Source organism: Papaver somniferum, chromosome 8 (genome assembly GCF_003573695.1).
Source record: "Papaver somniferum cultivar HN1 chromosome 8, ASM357369v1, whole genome shotgun sequence".
Classification (NCBI taxonomy): Eukaryota; Viridiplantae; Streptophyta; class Magnoliopsida; order Ranunculales; family Papaveraceae; genus Papaver; species Papaver somniferum.
Genome location: NC_039365.1, coordinates 129,032,805 through 129,050,247, shown reverse-complemented (window position 1 = coordinate 129,050,247; position 17,443 = coordinate 129,032,805). Strand labels below are relative to the sequence as shown.

The window sequence follows — 17,443 nt, the reverse complement described above, 5'->3', positions numbered from 1 at the left end:
GGTGCACAAAACTATATCTTGATTTCTAATCTACTAAAGTAAAGTCTCTGACTAATATTAAAGTATGGTAAGTTGAGTATCATACATCACTGAATAATCCTCGAAGATTGAAGACTGAAGATAAAACGAAGACATTTAAAGAACTTCATCGACAAAGAGTTATGTGAAGACTGAACCTTTCTATTTACTCATGGCCTTTACCATTCTATCTTATGACACTATGTCGTATCATTTTAGTAAGTTTAGTATTTCAAAGAATTTTTTTTGAAATCTCTCGAAATATGATTCAAGCAATGGATGTTCTAGATCCTTGACAATCTTAGTTAAAAACAACTTATTTTCCATGAACTATTTTCGTTTCAAGTTGATCATTTGGCAAGCAATGATATTTATTATCTATGACGGTTGGGAGCGTTTCAAGTTGTTTAAAGAGAGTTTTCAGAATTTCCAGAAATTATGGACACAGGGTAGGTATGCATATACCAAGTGCGTACCCTAGTAATCTGAGTTCCGGAATATAGTAGGTATCCATATCAGTACGCGTACCCTAAGGTTCTGATTTCATGAATGTGAGGGGGATATGCATACCCAATATGCGTACCCCTAGGATCTGAGTTCGTTAATGGTTGAGGGTACATATACCCGGTATGCATACGCTAACAACCTGAGTTCACAGGTTGGTCTACAGGTATGGTACCCTTACATATGCCTGCCAACTATAAAACTAAGCAGATACTCATAAACTATTTTCACAAATACATTTGGCATTGCAAAAACTCTCGTAAATACTTCTAAGAAAACCATGTTCATTAAATCTCTTTGTGTTTGTGAATCATGGCTTAATTCTTAAGTGTTAATGAACACGATTTATGATCGTAAGTTCATAAGGTATATTTGCAATGAACTATCATTATATACGGTTCCAGAACCCTAATGTTAGAGCAATGCTTAAGTTTTGCGATCTCAAGCATGTTTTCAATGTTATGTGATAAAAACTATATCTTGATTTCTAGTATACTAAATCAAGTCTCTGACTAGGTTAGAATTTCTAGTTGAGTATCAGAGATCACCCTTGAAGACTAAAGATCGACGAAGATTATATCAGGTATGTGAAGACTGAACCATTCTATTTACTCATTATCTTACCATTCTATATATTGAGACTATGTCGTATGACTTCAAGTAGATTTACAAAGAAGAAGTTTCGAGTCAAGCTTGTCTTATGAAAGATCTCGAAATATGATTTAGCAAAGATGTTCAACGGTTCTTAATAATATTAGTTCTATGAATTAATTTATGGATCAATTGAAAATTTCCTAAGCAAATGATTTTATTATTTGGGAATGTTTCAAACATCATAAGAAAGAAATATGAACTTCTGATATTTGTTCTCAGAGTAGGTTGGTGAACCGTTCGCAAACCATAGATATCCGAGTTTCAGAAATACATGGAAGGTTGGAAAACCAGTTCGCAAACCGCAAGTTCAGTTGGGTACAATTCATGAACCCAGTTCATGAATGGTGATGAAGTGAAATTTGAAGTTGGCATAATAGGCTAGCAGTTGAAAAACTCGGTTAACGAACTGTGGTCAACTGAGTTTGGTAGTCTAATAGGGTTGGTGAAACAGGTTTACGAACTGTAGTATCCTGACTCGGAACAATCCTTACGGTTTATGACCGTTCAACCAACTTTCCCGATAGATTTTAGCAGATGCTCATAGAAATTATTTTAATATATTTTGTTAGACCATAGCTCGGTTGAACTCAGCAAGCGTTAGTATGTCAATTTTTTGTGACTACTCGTTTTCCCGTAGTCTACGTAATGTATACAACTCAAAGGATCATATATTAAGTAGTATTGATGCCTCTGTTGAACTAATGATGCTAAGTAATAAATGGTATTCACGATCGCAATAATAACGAAGAACACAAATATAATGTAAAAGCTTGTAAGTTATCATGAGACACGAGAGATTACGTGGTTCGACTTTCGTCTATGTCCACGGGGTAATGAGTGATTGTTTTGTATTAAGTATGGTGGTTACACAGATATTAATGGTGGTTACAGAGATCCTAAATGCTTCCCAAATTAATAGAGAGAACTCAAGTTCAAGGATATTTAAGTTCCAAACATTAAATAGGTATAAGCTTAAGACTAGATATTCTCTCCTAGATATTGAATGCCCTTAGTTTGTTGGTGAGGCTTGGTATTTATAGCCCCTTCTGCTCTAGGTATATCTTTGATGCCTCCGGGTCCATCGCTCGCTGATATACCTTTCGTACCAATCCTACCTTCATTCACCGCATGCTTTCTCCGGTCGCACTCTGCCACCTCAGCTGACCCACGTTCCTTCGGGAACTTCCCAACCTTAATACAGGTTGTACCTTCGTTCACTGTCAGCTTATGCCAATCGGGTTGTGCCACTCCTTCTCTCTTCACGTACTTAGATTATGCGTGTAGATAAGATATTTGTGTATTTAATGCTGATTAGATGCGTCATCTAACTCTGTCCCTTCGCCAGCTGCCTCCTTGTAGACTAGGCTTTTACTCTTCTTATCTCAACCATCAAGGCATCTTCCTTGGGACGGGATAAAATAGATCTGCGAAGGTATCTTATGTTACTCAGGCTTCTCTGTATAGCGAAGGCTACACAGTTAAGTTTGTATGTGGCCACTAAGATCGTGACACGTGCTCCGCAGAATATTGGTATTCACAGTTTTTCCCTTTTCTTCATATTCTACCGTTTGGTAGAATTGGGAGAAAACTTCTGTTACTCCGCCATTTTTGCACGTACCGGTTGAGTGGTCCCTATATGTCCTTTCATGCAATAAATTCCCCTTGAATTTCGGGACTTCCAAAATTTTGAATTATCCAGTCTCCTATAAGATGGGAATAAAGAGAAGGAATTTTCATTAATTCATTTTCCCTTCCTCGAACTGTCGCTCTCCATCCCTTTCTCAGAGATTTTTTCTCCTGCTGCTAACTGCTCCGTTTTTTCTTTTGCTCCTTCGTAGTTCTGATCAACGTCTGATTGTGCAAGTAAGTGGTTCTTACTCGTTATTGTTGCTTTCATTCTTCTTTATGCTTAGTTCTGCATCTCCTCTTTCGATTGCTGGATGTTGTTGTGGTGCTTGCATGTAAGAATTATAATTCGTTTTTGCCCATTCTCGTTGTACTAGGGCTCGGGTTTCTGTAGGATGGGTACTGATGCTAAGTACTCTTTGATCTTGTGAAAGGCTTGTTCGCATTCTGCGGTCCATATAAATCTGTTTCCTTTTCTTAGCGTATCGAAAAATGCTTTGCATTTACCCGACGACCTTTCTATGAATCTTCCCATGGAAGCTAAAATTCCATTTAGCTTTTGTACTCCTTTTAGAGTTTGTGGAGATGGCATCTCCATTATTTCTCTGACCCTTTCGGGGTCTACTTCTATTTCTCTCTTAGCCACCAAGTATCCCAATAATTTTCTTGAGGTAACTCCGAACGTGCATTTCTCTGGGTTCACCTTCATGTGGAAGCTTCTCATGGCTTCGAATATCTCCCTTAGGTCTGAGAGATGGTTTTTTGCTTCTTTGTTTTTTACGATCATATCGTCTACGTAGACCTCCAGTATTTTTCCTATCCATGACTTAAAGACTTTTTCTACTAATCGTTGGTATGTTTCCCCCGCATTCTTTAAGCCAAAATGCATCCTTGTATAGCAATGCAATCCTCGTGGGGTAAAGAACGCAATATGCTCCTGATCTTCTTCTGCAAGGGCTATTTGGTTGTAGCCTGAGTATCCATCCATGCAGGATAGTCTTTGGTGGCCTTCGGTTGCGTTGACCAGCTGGTCGATGTTTGGCAGTGGGTAACTGTCCTTGGGGCAAGCTTTATTGAGGTTTCTAAAGTCAATGCAAATGCGCACGCCTCCGTTCTTCTTAGGTACGATGACCATGTTGGATATCCACATTGGATATTTGACTTCTCGTATGAATCCAGCTGCGAGCAGCTTTTGCAACTCTTTTTCCACCCTTCGTGGTAGATATATGCCACTTTACGAATGCGTTTCTTAAACGGTGGTATCTCCGGTTTGAGCCGAAGGTGGTGTGAGACCAAATTCGGGTCAATTCCTGGCATGTCTTCCATTGACCATGCAGAGACGTCCGCGTATTCCCTTAGTAACCTTTGTAGCTGCATCTCCTCTTCCTCTTCAAGTAATGTTCCGATCTTGAGCATTTTTGGTTCTGTTTCCGTCCCGATGTTGATTTTCTTCGTTGGTTCCACCGGTGAGCAGGTTTGTCGCTGAGGTCGTTGAGGAGTGCTTTTCTGTAATTGTCATTTTGCAGAGACGTCTGTCCCTGGGGTGGCGGAGGTGTTTGTCTCCGGAGATGAGATGGCTTCGGGTACTAAGGAGGATCCGTCCTGCACTTCCCTAGTGTTTTCCTTTCGTCTTTTTCTTTCATGCTGTTGGGCATCAATTATTTCTTCGTTGTGTCTGACTTCCGCTAGATTGCATAGCCTTGCGTCTTGATGATCGCCTTTGATTTCCATTTCACCCATAGGTGTAGAAAAGCGTAGGTATTGGTGATATGTCGAAGCTGTTCCTCGCAATCTATGAACCCATAACCTGCCCATGATTACGTTGTAGGGCGAAGGTGCTTCCACCACGCAGAACCGTGTATAGGGCGAAAGTGCTTCCACCATGAAGAACCGTGTATTGGTTACTAAAGGTCCTGCATGTACCTGCAATATAATTTCCCCTTTTGGTCTAGAGACTTCTCCATTAAAACCGTATATTGTGCAAGTGGAAGAATCCATTTGCTCTGCTGTCAAACCCATGCATAGGTAGGGCTCGTAAAATAACACATTTAACGAACTGCCCCCATCCACGAGGATTTTCGTAACATTCCATCCGTGTATTGAAAGAGTGATCACTAGTGGATCGTTGTGCATTTCAACCTCCTGATTGACGTCATTTGTTGAGAAAGTTAATGGCGTGGCCATCCATTCTTACCAAGTGCTAGTAGGTGGTCCACTTAGCTTGAACACCTCATGGGATTATAACTCGAGGATTTCTTCGAGCATTTCTTCTTGACCTTCGTTGGAGAAGGTGATCATGTTGATGTATTTGCCGTCCTGAGGTAATTCTACCCTTTTTTTTGGGGCCTCCTCAGTTTCCGCTGGCTGTAACTGTACGTACTCCATGAATTTGCCTTCGTCGATGAATCTTTGGATCACATTTCGTGAGTGGTAGCACACATCAGTTGTATGCCCGTAGTATTGGTGGTACGCACAGTACTCCTTGGCCTCATTCGTTTTGTCTGGCTGCTTTCCCCTAGTATTAGGGTAAGGAAAGCCTAGCTTTGCTCCCTCCTTGCTTAGGATGTGAGAGAAAGTTGTATTTAGCTTCGTGTAGATTTTATCCATAAATTCTTCTCTTCCTTTGCCTCTTTTGCCATCTCCGTATTTGGATCGTTTGTCTCGAGAGTTAGTTCTTCCCCCGGCTTCATTTTGTCGCTTAGGTATCTCCGGAATTGGCTTCAGAGAGTTGGTTTGCTGCGGAGCTGTTGTCGTCTTTGCTTGTGCCCTGGGGTTATCCTTCTGGATTTCTTCGAGTTTGATGTAGCGGTCTTGGAAAACCCTGAGCTCTCCTTCGGAATCGAGGGCTCTGTTGTGAAGATCCATGAAGATGGCTGAGGTTCTATCAAGTCCATACTTATAGCAGTTAATGCTAATTTCTGGATTGAATTTTCTGATTACTTGTCACGTCTTTTGCCACCTGTCTGTGTATTGCATCAATGTTTCCCGGGGTCCGATAGCTATAGAAGATATCCTATCTAACCCTGCCTTTGTTTATTTGTTATACATGTATGTCTCCAAAAACACCGTAGACAATTGCTCGAAGGAGTCAATTGAGTTTGCTGGTAAGTTGTCATACCAGGCTAGTGACGATCCTGTCAAGCTTGCAGGGAAGTACCTACAAAGTACTACCTCATCTCTTTCCCAATGGGCAAGGACACGAGTGTAATTCCGTAGGTGGGCTGCGGGATCTGAGGTACCGTTGTATGCTTGGAATGTAGGTACCGGGCATTTCGGAGGGATAGGTTCCCTTAAAATGTGAAAATACAATGGGGACGTGGTTTCCACTTGAAGTACTTCTTCTAATCTTGCGCCTGCGTGGCCAGTTTTTAGGCCTTGAATATCCTTCCACGTTTTCTCCATCTGCTCCATGACCATGTTTACATTGTGAGTGTCTTTGGAGAATGCCTCATCGTAGTATGATTGAGAGGGTTTTCATGTTGAATCCATCTCGTCTGGATCATGTCGTGTTTTCCTAGCTTTCCCTGCGGGGTTAGCCTTTGGTGGGTTGGGATCCACCCTTGGTCTTCCTGGGGTAGCTATGTTCTCATGCCTCTTTAGCGGAGGGTGAGTTTGATAACCTTCGATCTGTATGTCTAACATATCTTTTAGGTTCTGGTTCTCTTGGGACATTTCGTGCATGGCATCCTCGTTTTCTTTGTTGCAGAGGAGCAAAGCTGCTACTTGTGCTGCCATTTGATCTTCGTTAAGGATTCCACCACCCTGAGGAGTGTTGTCGGTTGGATCTTCGGATTTCTCCGCTCCTTCTTCTATAATTGGTGCGTCTAGATCTATCTGGATTGGAGTTAAGTTCCCCAACCCTCGTCTCGTGGGAACTAAGATTCTGGGTAACCCTGCGTTAGCCGCAGGTGGATTTGTAGTGGTGGGATGCCCCGGTAACGGCATGCCGTAAAGTGGTTGAGATCCCGATTTTTGCCCCATCCCTTCAGCAGGAATAGGTGATTTGTTAGCAATTGTTCTTTTTGCTATTTCGCTTTGTCCATCCTCTGCTTCATTCCTTTGATTCGCTTGAGACGGCTTTTGGGATCTCCCTCTGGTAAGTGCTGGTCGTGAGCTTGTTGGTACATCATTTGGTTTCTGCATGCCTTCGGCTTTTATTATCCTGCGGTCACAGACAGTCGAAGAAATCTGCTACTTGGGTTCCTTCGTCAAAAGTAGCAATTAATGCTCTGACACAGAAGACGACTAAGCAGCTTTTTCAGAAAAAGGACTGAAATAATGTATTTGAAAGACAGGTATTAAATGTTTATGACACCCTTGGAAAAGACAACCTTAAAATGTTGAAAACCAATAAAAAAAGGGTGTCAGATCTCGCAAAAAACAAGGTTATTAAATGCTTTAGAAGATCTTTCTTCCTTAAAATCTTACTGAGATTCCTCTGTCAGTCAAAGGTTCTCAGATCTAAAATATGCTCTTGTTAAAAATGGTTGATTTATTATAAAATAAAGATTTTGGCGTTTTGTGAGTACGCTTTTGTGAAATTTTTTGTAGATCTGTAACAAGGTACGTATTTAGAGGCTATGAACTCAAAAACATACACAAATAACGGATGAACAAATCACTAGAGAGTGAGATTCATCGTTTTGGAACACAAATCCCTTCATTTCAGACGATACATAAGTTAAAGGTAAAACTATGTCTAAACTCAAGATCGTGAGCAAAACACGGTGGGCGCCAAATTGTGACTACTCGTTTTCCCGTAGTCAATATAATGTATATAGCTCAGAGGATCATATACTAAGTAGTATTGATGCCTCTGTTGAACTGATGATGCTAAGTAATAAATGGTATTCACGATCGCAATAATAACAAAGAACACAAATATAATGTAAAAGCTTCTAAGTTATCATGAGACACGAGAGATTACGTGGTTCGACTTTCGTCTACGTCCACGGGTAATGAGTGATTATTTTGTATTGAGTATGGTGGTTACAAATATCTTAATGGTGGTTACAGAGATCTTAAATGCTTCCCAAAGTAATAGAGAGAACTCAAGTTCAAGGATACTTAAGTTCCAAACATTACAGAGGTATAAGCTTATGACTAGATCTTCTCTCCTAGATATTGAATGCCCTTAGTTTGTTGGTGAGACTTGGTATTTATAGCCCCTTCTGCTCTAAGTATATCTTTGCTACCTCTGGGTCCATCGTTTGCTGACATACCTTTCGTACCAATCGTACCTTCGTTCACCGCATGCTTTCTCCAATCACACTCTGCCACCTCATCTGACCCACGTTCCTTCGAGAACTTCCCAACCTTAGTACAGGTTGTACCTTCGTTCACCGCCAGCTTCTGCCAATCGGGTTCTGCCACGCCTTCTCTCTTCACGTGCTTTGATTATGCGTTTAGATAAGAGATTTGTGTGTTTAATGATGATTAGATGCGTCATATAACTCTGTCCCTTCGTCAGCTGCCTCCTTGTATACTAGGCTTTTACTCTTCTTATCTCAACCGTCGAGGCATCCTTCCTTGGGACGGGATAAAGTAGATCTGCGAAGGTATCATTTGTTACTCAGGCTTCTCTGTATAGCGAAGTCTACACAATTAAGTTTGTATGCGGCCACTAAGATCGTGACACGTGCTCCGCAGAATATTGGTATTCACAGTTTGTTTGTCATATTTTAGTGTGTCAAAACTCATCTAAAGTCGCTTGATTAAATACTAGAGTCAACTTCGTTTAGGTTAGACTAGAAAGTATAGGAATGTTGAGACATACAAGTATTACTCTGAAGACCTGAATAATGTGAAGAAGTAGCGAACTAGAACGACGACATCATCCTTCTACTAGAGGTTAGTAATATTGACTTGAAATGTTTCATTCCTAACATGTATTTCAAGTTGTGATATATTTAAAACATAACTGCGAAGCTGTATATACTGTACATATTGTATAATACTCTAGTGATGTGACATGGTCATAACTGTATGATCATAGTGTTAGGTAATTAGACTAAGAAGCATAACGTTTATCTCTGTTATGATTATGTGAATGGGTTATAATGAATATTTCATCTTAGGAAACAATAGTTTACATTCGTTTAAAGGAAGTGCATTCATGATCTTGTTTTATGAATCGAAAGGGAAATCATTAGGCTTATTAGTCCAGCTATTTATTCCAAATCTTTGGATGACCAATATGTATGAGATGGTAGAACAGATGTAACTATGTTATGTATCTTGGTATAACTAATCACAATGCCTGACTTATGATTTGGTATGACTGGTTTTTATTAATTAGTGTAACCGATCCTAACTAATTACCATGTGTGGTGTGATCTATTCTTGTAATTGGTGTGACCGATCCTAATAACTGGTGTGACCTATCACAAGAGTTGTGTAATCGATCCTTGTAATTGGTAACCGGTCCTGGTAACTGGTGTGTGATAAAAGATTTTTTTTGATGGGGTTGTAGTAAATAGGATTCGTTTCAGACTTGTGAAGGAAATGGAATTTTTAGATTTAATAAAAATATATATACAAAAATATTAACAATGGGTGCGAGAGGTAACCAAGACACTAGATTTCACTATTATGCAAAATTGAATGATAAATATTTCAAAACTCTATTCAATTCTTAAGTCCTCTTTTATCTTTAATTCACTATCAATCATACAGATTCTCAAACATTATTTGTAAACTTTAAGCATAGATTATCAAGAGATTAAACCAAGCATAACCTATCAAACTGAATAACAAATAATTAAGACAATCATTCAAATAATTTAAAACTCTGCAAAATTAGCGATTAGGTGAATTATATAATTAAATGAAATAGTTACCCATTTATGTTGCGTGAATATCTTCCTCCATTGCCTTGGTTACGAGGGAATTAGCCGCTCATCATGTTGGAAAACCTCTCAAAATATTTCATTGATGCTCAAAAATGGTTTACAAATGATGAGAATATGAGAAATACAATAAAACCGGGTTTGTAACAATTATATTTGTTACAAACCATAGAACTACGACCCTCAGTGACAAAATAAAATTGCTGCAGCTGTGTCGCAAACACTGCAGCAAATAAGTCTGCTTGATGTACGACCCACAGGTGTGAGTCGTTATTACTGTAGAAAAACGACTGCTGGTGCAGGTCCGTTCTTCGTGTTCTTCATGTTCATCAGCAGCAACAGAAACCGAGTTTGGGAAAACTCGAATTTCTTCTTCTCTGGCTCTCCTCAGCCCCCCAGACTCTCGACACCTCTTCTATGAGTCCCCATCACTCTATATATACTCCACAGGATCAAGAAGTCTCGCTATAACTCGAGATAATTCTCTCTTAACTCGGTTTGATGAAAAAATATTCTGGGAATATTTTCTTCCTTGATTTAGATTCTCACGCGTAGGTTTCCATCCTGGTCACTCTAGAAATGTTTACACACAACCCACAATGTTGCTAGAGCCTTCATGCATGAGCAGAACACGCTCAAATCTTCTCCAATCCCGTGTTCAACCCGTGTTTCCCTGTTTTGCATTCCGTGAATTATCAAGCTAATTCTGGCCAAATTTGATCGAACCAAAAGCCCAAAACGTGTTTGATAGGACATATCACAACTTCCTACCAAAAATCAGCCATTGAATCGCCCTAGAACACGTTCAAAAATTCCAACAAAACATCTGCCAGTTGATAGTATTTTTTTCCCGCCAATTTTTGGTTTTTGAATTTGGGAAGAAGATGTCCTCCCCCCTAACCAGAACTGGAGTGCGAATAGCAGCTGCCTTTGGGGTGACCTGGGGTGCCCCTTATCCATCGGTGAGAGTCCGAATAACACCTGTCCTCCGGGGCTTTTACCAACTTTTCGAGCCGAATTTTCCAAAAAATGTTTATTTTCCAAAGGTGCCTACAAACACATAAAACACCAAAATTAGTACAAACTCGAGTGCCAACAATATATAGTATTGAGATCAAATTAAACACAAAAATGTGTCTATCAAATACGCCCAAACTTATTATTTGCTAGTCCTCGAGCAAAATTTATTTTTGAAAAGATAAAAAGACTACACTTAGCACGTGCAGCAGGCCGTTAAACCGCTAGGTGGCCCTAGCGGCGGAGTGTTGTCTCCGGAGGGTTTACCAGAGGTGTACCCACAAAACCTTTTCTCCTAATTGGTCACAAGTATCCAAAGAGCTATGAGTACATACATATTCTCAACCTATCTCCAAGTAAGTAGAATGCCAGAGAAATTAAAGGTGTCAGCTCTAAAGCTGACTGAAGAAAAGGGGAGACACATCCACACGACTGCTAGATAAAGAGATATCCGCTACACATCTAGATAAACATTGTAAGATGCGTCCGCTGCTTTACAGCTGGATAAGATTAGGAGAGAGATAAAAATGAGAGGGACATCTGCTACACAGCTGGACTAATTACGTGTGATGAGTTGAACCAGTGCTAAAAAGATTTTGTGCCAGATTGAAAGCAGACTAACAAAGCAACCAAAATGCATCTTTCTTCGACTCTCTCACAGTGCTCAGTAGAAACAACGCCTTCTTCGGTCTTCAACTGTTGATGATAAACTCTCGAACCTCATAGAACCTTGACAATTAACTCTTCTCTTCGATTTCTTGCTTGACTTATAAATTTCTTCTTCCCTATGGCCTTATTGAACAAAAAGAACGTAATGATGTTTCATTTTATTTATTTTTTTGAAAACAAAAAATTACAAGACAAAAATTTACATGGCCATGAGAGTAGGACTTTCAAAACTTGGATCTTCGCAACTTGTGATGTCTTGGTATCATGAACTTCAACAACTTATATCATTTGTTCTTATAACTTTTTGTAAATAAGTCTTCAACTTTGATTTTTGAAATATTCTTTCCTATTGTTACTTCTAAACCTTAAACGTCTTCAACTTTCTTCATATATTTTGATGTCGCTCCGCTTGTTGATGATGATAAGTTTCTACTGAGAGAGAGTCGTAATAATCCAGTAACTAAGACTACATTGTGAGGTTGCTTTGTCTTTCTGGCATTTTCTCCTGACCTACTCGCCTTTCCATCATGGATGGTTAGGTCCATCACGGTTACCCTCTAAAAGGAACAAGTTCTCTCCTGAATTTCAAGGATCTCAATGTCTTTTTCTCTAATGTCTCAATAGGTTGTTATCTCTAGCATTCCAATTTCTATCTTTTCGGTGAGAAACAATATGTAAACTTAGCTAACCGGATACCATGTGACGCTAGAAGTTTCAAAAGTGCAACTAAAAAGTTTCTCCCATACCCCCAAACTTAAATATAACATTGTCCTCGATGTTCTAAAGATAAAATTAAAAGCATGAACAAGGAGAAACGGTTACCACTTGAAGAAAAATAGTTAAGGAAAGATATTACCATGTTGCATGAGTAAGGGTGCACAGGAACCGAGCCGGACCGAAGGACCGTCCCGGAACCGGTGGAACCGTACCTGGTTTTGTACCGAACCGAGGAACGGGGTACAGGTACCGGTCCTAAAAATAGGAACCGAGGCTAGGGAGGTACAGGTACACGGCCCTGGCCTAGTCCCGTGCTGAACCGTACCGTCTGTACCGATTAGTTGTAGCCGTCAGATTTAGGGGATGATAGATCAATAATAACCGTTGGATTAAGTGGTGGTATATAAGCAAACATAGGGCTAGGGTTTCTATTCTCAATTTCGTTTCTTTTTTTCTTTCCGTCTCTCCTCTGTCTCTGAGAAGGAGAATAAGTGAAGAACTCTGTTGGAACTTGGATTACTCCTCTGTCTCGTTGATTGATATGAGTTTATGTCTCAGTTCTTACTAAGAGGTAATCAGATGTTGCGGATTTTGATTTATTTTTTTTCCAATTTAGGTCAACGTTTCTTCTAATCTGCATCTTCTTATCTGTGTACCTCTCTTTCATTATAATCATGTTTTCGTTGATGATTCGTGAAAAATCAAGACAAAGCTTCGATGTGTAATCATTACTTTTGTGAAGTTTTGAATCTTTTGATCTTGAAAGCTATGTCTGATTATATTAGGGTTTCACACTTTCACAGGGTAAGACAAAGGGAAAAGAAAGGAACTGAACTGGATTAAGTATCAATCAGATTATCTAAGGGAGTGGAGAAAGAGAAGGAAAAGGTTAGAGATTTATTGTTGTTTTGGATTATGTTGTTCCTAATTCACTGTCTAGTGTCTAGTGCTAATCTTTGAATGGTAATGGTGCTGTTTTACTAATTTGAGTACTTCTTTTTCTTTTTGTTAATGAAATTAGGGTGTTAGTAATTGTTCTGATTTCTAATTTACATGATTGCTAGAAGTAGGTAGATAATTAGTTAGTTACTCAATCTTTTTGGTGTTGTCAAAGTGCATTTACTTGCAGTGATGCTCCAATTTTGTGGTTTTGTAACTTTTGTTTATAAAGTTAATATGGGTTAGGTGTTCCTACTAGTTACAATTAGCAATCTGGGATTACGATTTGGTTCATTATACTGCTGTTAGACTTTGTTGATGATGCTATATAAGTACCAAGTAGTTAACTGCAATTACATGTTAGAGCAGGACAAGAATGACAAGTAGTTAGTTCTTATGTTTCATGAATCTTCTTATGTTTCATCACCTCCATGTTTGTCTAAATAAAACGGATTTTATTGAAATGAAGAATCAATAGGTACTGAGAAGTTATCTGACTTGATCAAGTGTATGATTAGGTGCTGAAGTGCAGATTTAAGTTCTTGGAGTGGAGTGGGTTTTCTGAATTGGGTTTATTAAATGTTGTTGAAATCTAATTTATTTGTTTTTCTTGTGCTTTTGATTAGGTGCTGAAGTGTAGATTTAAATTCTTGGAGTTCACTAATTCAGTAATTCTAGAGGGTTGCTGATACTGCACATTCAAGGTTTGCATTTGGTATTTGTGCATTCAAGGGATATGTAAATGTGAATGTGTGGTGGCTGAATTACAAGATTCAAGTTGCTAATTAGGTTCCCTTCGTGGATAGGAATTTATCTATGAGATTAGGATAGAGCTGGTAACACTTGTTGATATTCTAGAAATGGTCTATGTAGTCCATATGTAATTTATCTATGAGATTAGGATAGAGTCTTAAGTCCTTGTAGAAGTTCTTTATCTACAAGGACAGTTGAGGCATTGCTTTGCACACAAAGCTGGCTAAGGAAGCCAATACAACTTGATCTTCTATCTGATTACATACCAGATGATGATGTTGAAGTTGAAGAAGGTAATGATGAGTGCTAAAAAGTGCATATTTCTATATATTTTTCTTGGCATTTAACTCATCTTTTGTGCATTAATTCTACATTTTATCCCATATTCTGTATTTTCATTGTTTTCAAGAATAAATATTTTTCTTACTTAATTTTATATTTTTAGGTAATAAATAAAGTTTGGATGAATTGCGGAGCGAAAAGAGCAGAAAAGTAGTGAAAAGCCGGAAGAAATTACGCAAGGAAGCCGCAAAGAATGGTGCGCATAAACCCAAAAGACTAGAAATGGGCTCAAGAAGGAAGATTTGTTCTTAAAGAAGATATGGCCTTGGCATACCCAAGGCCCAAAACCCTTACCCAAACCCATTTTCTATATCCATAACCGCCTCCATTATCAGACGTTAGATGGGATTACATCGAAATCCTACGGTCGCTCCTTCATCATGCATCAAAATCTGAAGTCCTTGTCAAACACCATAGCGCTTAAATTCCAAGCCTTCAGATTAGATTGCATTTGAATCCTACGGTCGCTCCTATGCATATGCATCAAATCTCGATACTTCCGTTTAACACTACATCACCTAACTCTATCTCGCACCGTTGATTTTGTTGTATCACACAATCCAACGGTCGCTACTAGCCTCATCATTTCTCGCCGTTGGATCATTCTATCAGCTTCATATCCACGGCTCAGCATCGCAAGATATCGAAACTTGATGATCCGCATCACACCGAATCTACCTAACCCTATTTCCCAAACAAAACCAAAAGAAAACCCAAATCGTTTTCTTCTCCAGCCGACCTTCATCTTCTTCACCCCCATACCCCGTCTGCAACTCCACCACCTCCATCAACTCCACCATCTCTCCCACCTCACCTCTGCAGTACTATCACATCTTCACCAAACCCGACACGACCCATCCCCCTAATTCGAAGTGCTTTAACCCCTCTCACCAACTGACCTAGGTGAGGGTTGATAAAATACCTCAAATTAGGGAGCAATTGCATCAATAGGCGCATGGATAAGAACAGGAAACAGAGATGAAGCATGGGTCAAGGCGAAATCAGAGAGTTGGTGAGTAAATTTCGGATTTTCAAAACCCTAATTTCAAAATTAGGGTTCACAAAAATTGGGTATTTTGTATGCTATAAATAGAGAGTGTGTAGAGCAATTTCAGGGTGTTCTTGGTTAGCCGAGATACCCCCAAATTTGGGTTAATCACTGTTTAATTTTAGTTTTAATTTTCAATTTAATATTTAGGGTTCTTCAATTTCTGTTCATGTTTGTTCTTTGCTGTTTAATTCCATCTTTCAATTTTTGTTTCTCACATGTTAGTTAGTTTAATTTCCTGTTTAAAACTTGACGAAGCCCTAGCCCTGTTGTGTAGTATTTCTGAATGTTAAGCAAGTTTGAATGAACTTAGTTTAGTGACAGATCACTCTCACAATGTATGCCAAGTATACTTTGTAGTTAGGTTCATGAGCTGTTGATAAGCTGCAACTGAAGCTGAATTCATAAATCTTTTGCCTAGTTGTACCTTAGAAAGACAATTAGTGCTTTGGAAATAATAGAACATAGTTGAGTTTAACATGTCTATAGGAGAATGCATAGCTTAAGCTAGGGTGAATTCAAACCCCTAGTTCTCACCTATTCCATCCATAACATCTTCACTCATCCACCTTCACTGTCCACTTTTATTTTTCTGTTTTCCTTCAATTTTTTCTCTTGTTCCATTGCTGTCTCTACAGCCCATCAATTGTCCACTGTGGTGTTAATAACACCACACAACATCACTGTTCACTGCCCCTAAGAACAAGTTAGCAAAAGAAGCAAGAAACCAAAAATAGCAAATATATGCCCACCTTGTCCCTGTGGACAAACCCTGCTTGCACACTCACTGCAACTGACCCTGTGCACTTGTAGGTACTATTTCTGTGACTCTTTTAGAGAGCCACCAAGTTTTTGGCGCCGCTGCCGGGGACTCGGTAGCGGCGAAATTGCTTTTTCTTTCTTTGCTTTTGCTCTTGCTTGTTGATTCTTCTCTTCTGAAACCAACAGGTGCATTTCCTTGCTGCTTGCTGAAACTCCTGTTGGGCTGTTACTGTTAGGCATTGTTGCTGCACTGAACTGGTGCTGTTTCTCTTGCTTGCAGGTGCTGTTAGAGCTGGTGCTAGGAGAAGCTGCCTGACCCTGGTGCAGCTGCTGTTGCTGAAGTTGTTCCTGTTGCTCTGCTGCTGAACTGAACTGCTGCTAGTGCTGCTTCTGTTGCTGGAGCTGTGCTGTGTTTTTGTTGTTGCTGTTGCTGTGCTGTGGTGCTGCTGCTGCTGTTTCCTGCCAGGCCAAGCCTGTTGCTGTTGCTGAGTTGATCTGGTGTTGTTGTCTGCTGCTGCTGTAGCTAGACCAAAACACAACTGGGCTACACAAGCTAAGGAAAAGAACAAGGCCCAACTGGGCTGTGCAACTAAAAACAGAGCAGCTGGGCTGTGCTTAAGCAAGTAAGCCTAAACCCGTTAAGAGAACCCAACCTGTGGGCTTCCATTTTTAATTTGTGGGCTTGTAATAATTTTTTCCATTTTCCTGTTGGGCTTGTAATCTTAATTACTAGTGGGCTTGTTTGTTTAATTGCTTGTGGGCTTGTGGTGTTAGATTGATTTGGGCCTGTAGTTTTAAATTAGAAAAACTGAACTTTTAAAAGCCCAACTGGGCCTCAGACCAAACAAGCAACAGTTGGGCTATTTCAAAAGCTACATTGGGCTTCAGTTTGCATACACATTGTGGGCTTAGTTCATCTTCCCTTGGCAAAACAATTTCTCCCACCAATGTGGGCTTGCTCCCAACACTAAAACCAAAATTCTTGCTCCCAACACTAAAACCAAAAAAAAAAAATTGCTCCTTATTTCGAAAACCAAAATTTTATCCCAAGCAAAATCAAATTTTCTTTTCAAAACCCTTTCAAACCAAATTTTCAAAACCCATTAAAAACCAAATTTTTTTTGAAAAAATGGGCGAGTGTGTGAATAAACTCCGTAGTCTCCATGAATACATGTACCCTAACATAATAAGTCAGTTATCATGTATCGTCTTACCCCAGACTGATGGCCCATTTGAACTAAACGCAAGCATGATACAAATACTTCCTATATTTCGAGGGTTCGATTCTGAGAATCCCTATAACCATGTAAGAGAGTTTGAACAAATTGTCCGGGCTTTACAACCTGACCATATATCCGAAGACTCTTTGAAATTGCGTTTGTTTACTTTTTCTTTAAAGGAAAAGGCCAAAACATGGTTTTACGGTTTGAGACCGCAGTCAATCACCACTTAGGACCAACTCACAAATCAATTTGTCGGAAAGTTCTTTCCACATCATAGGACCATCTCTATTCGTCGAAGTATTAATTGTTTTGTCCAGTTAGAT

The 17,443-nt window shown here is 39.5% G+C and overlaps 1 long non-coding RNA gene across 1 annotated transcript; it reads left to right on the top strand.

The window, feature by feature from the left end:
* The first annotated feature begins 12,479 nt into the window (after window positions 1-12,479).
* On the top strand, window positions 12,480-13,538 carry LOC113303965. The gene is made up of 3 exons (XR_003337929.1): window positions 12,480-12,624; window positions 12,857-12,941; window positions 13,511-13,538. It is a non-coding gene; the product is annotated as an uncharacterized LOC113303965 (long non-coding RNA).
* Window positions 13,539-17,443: the final 3,905 nt, after the last annotated feature.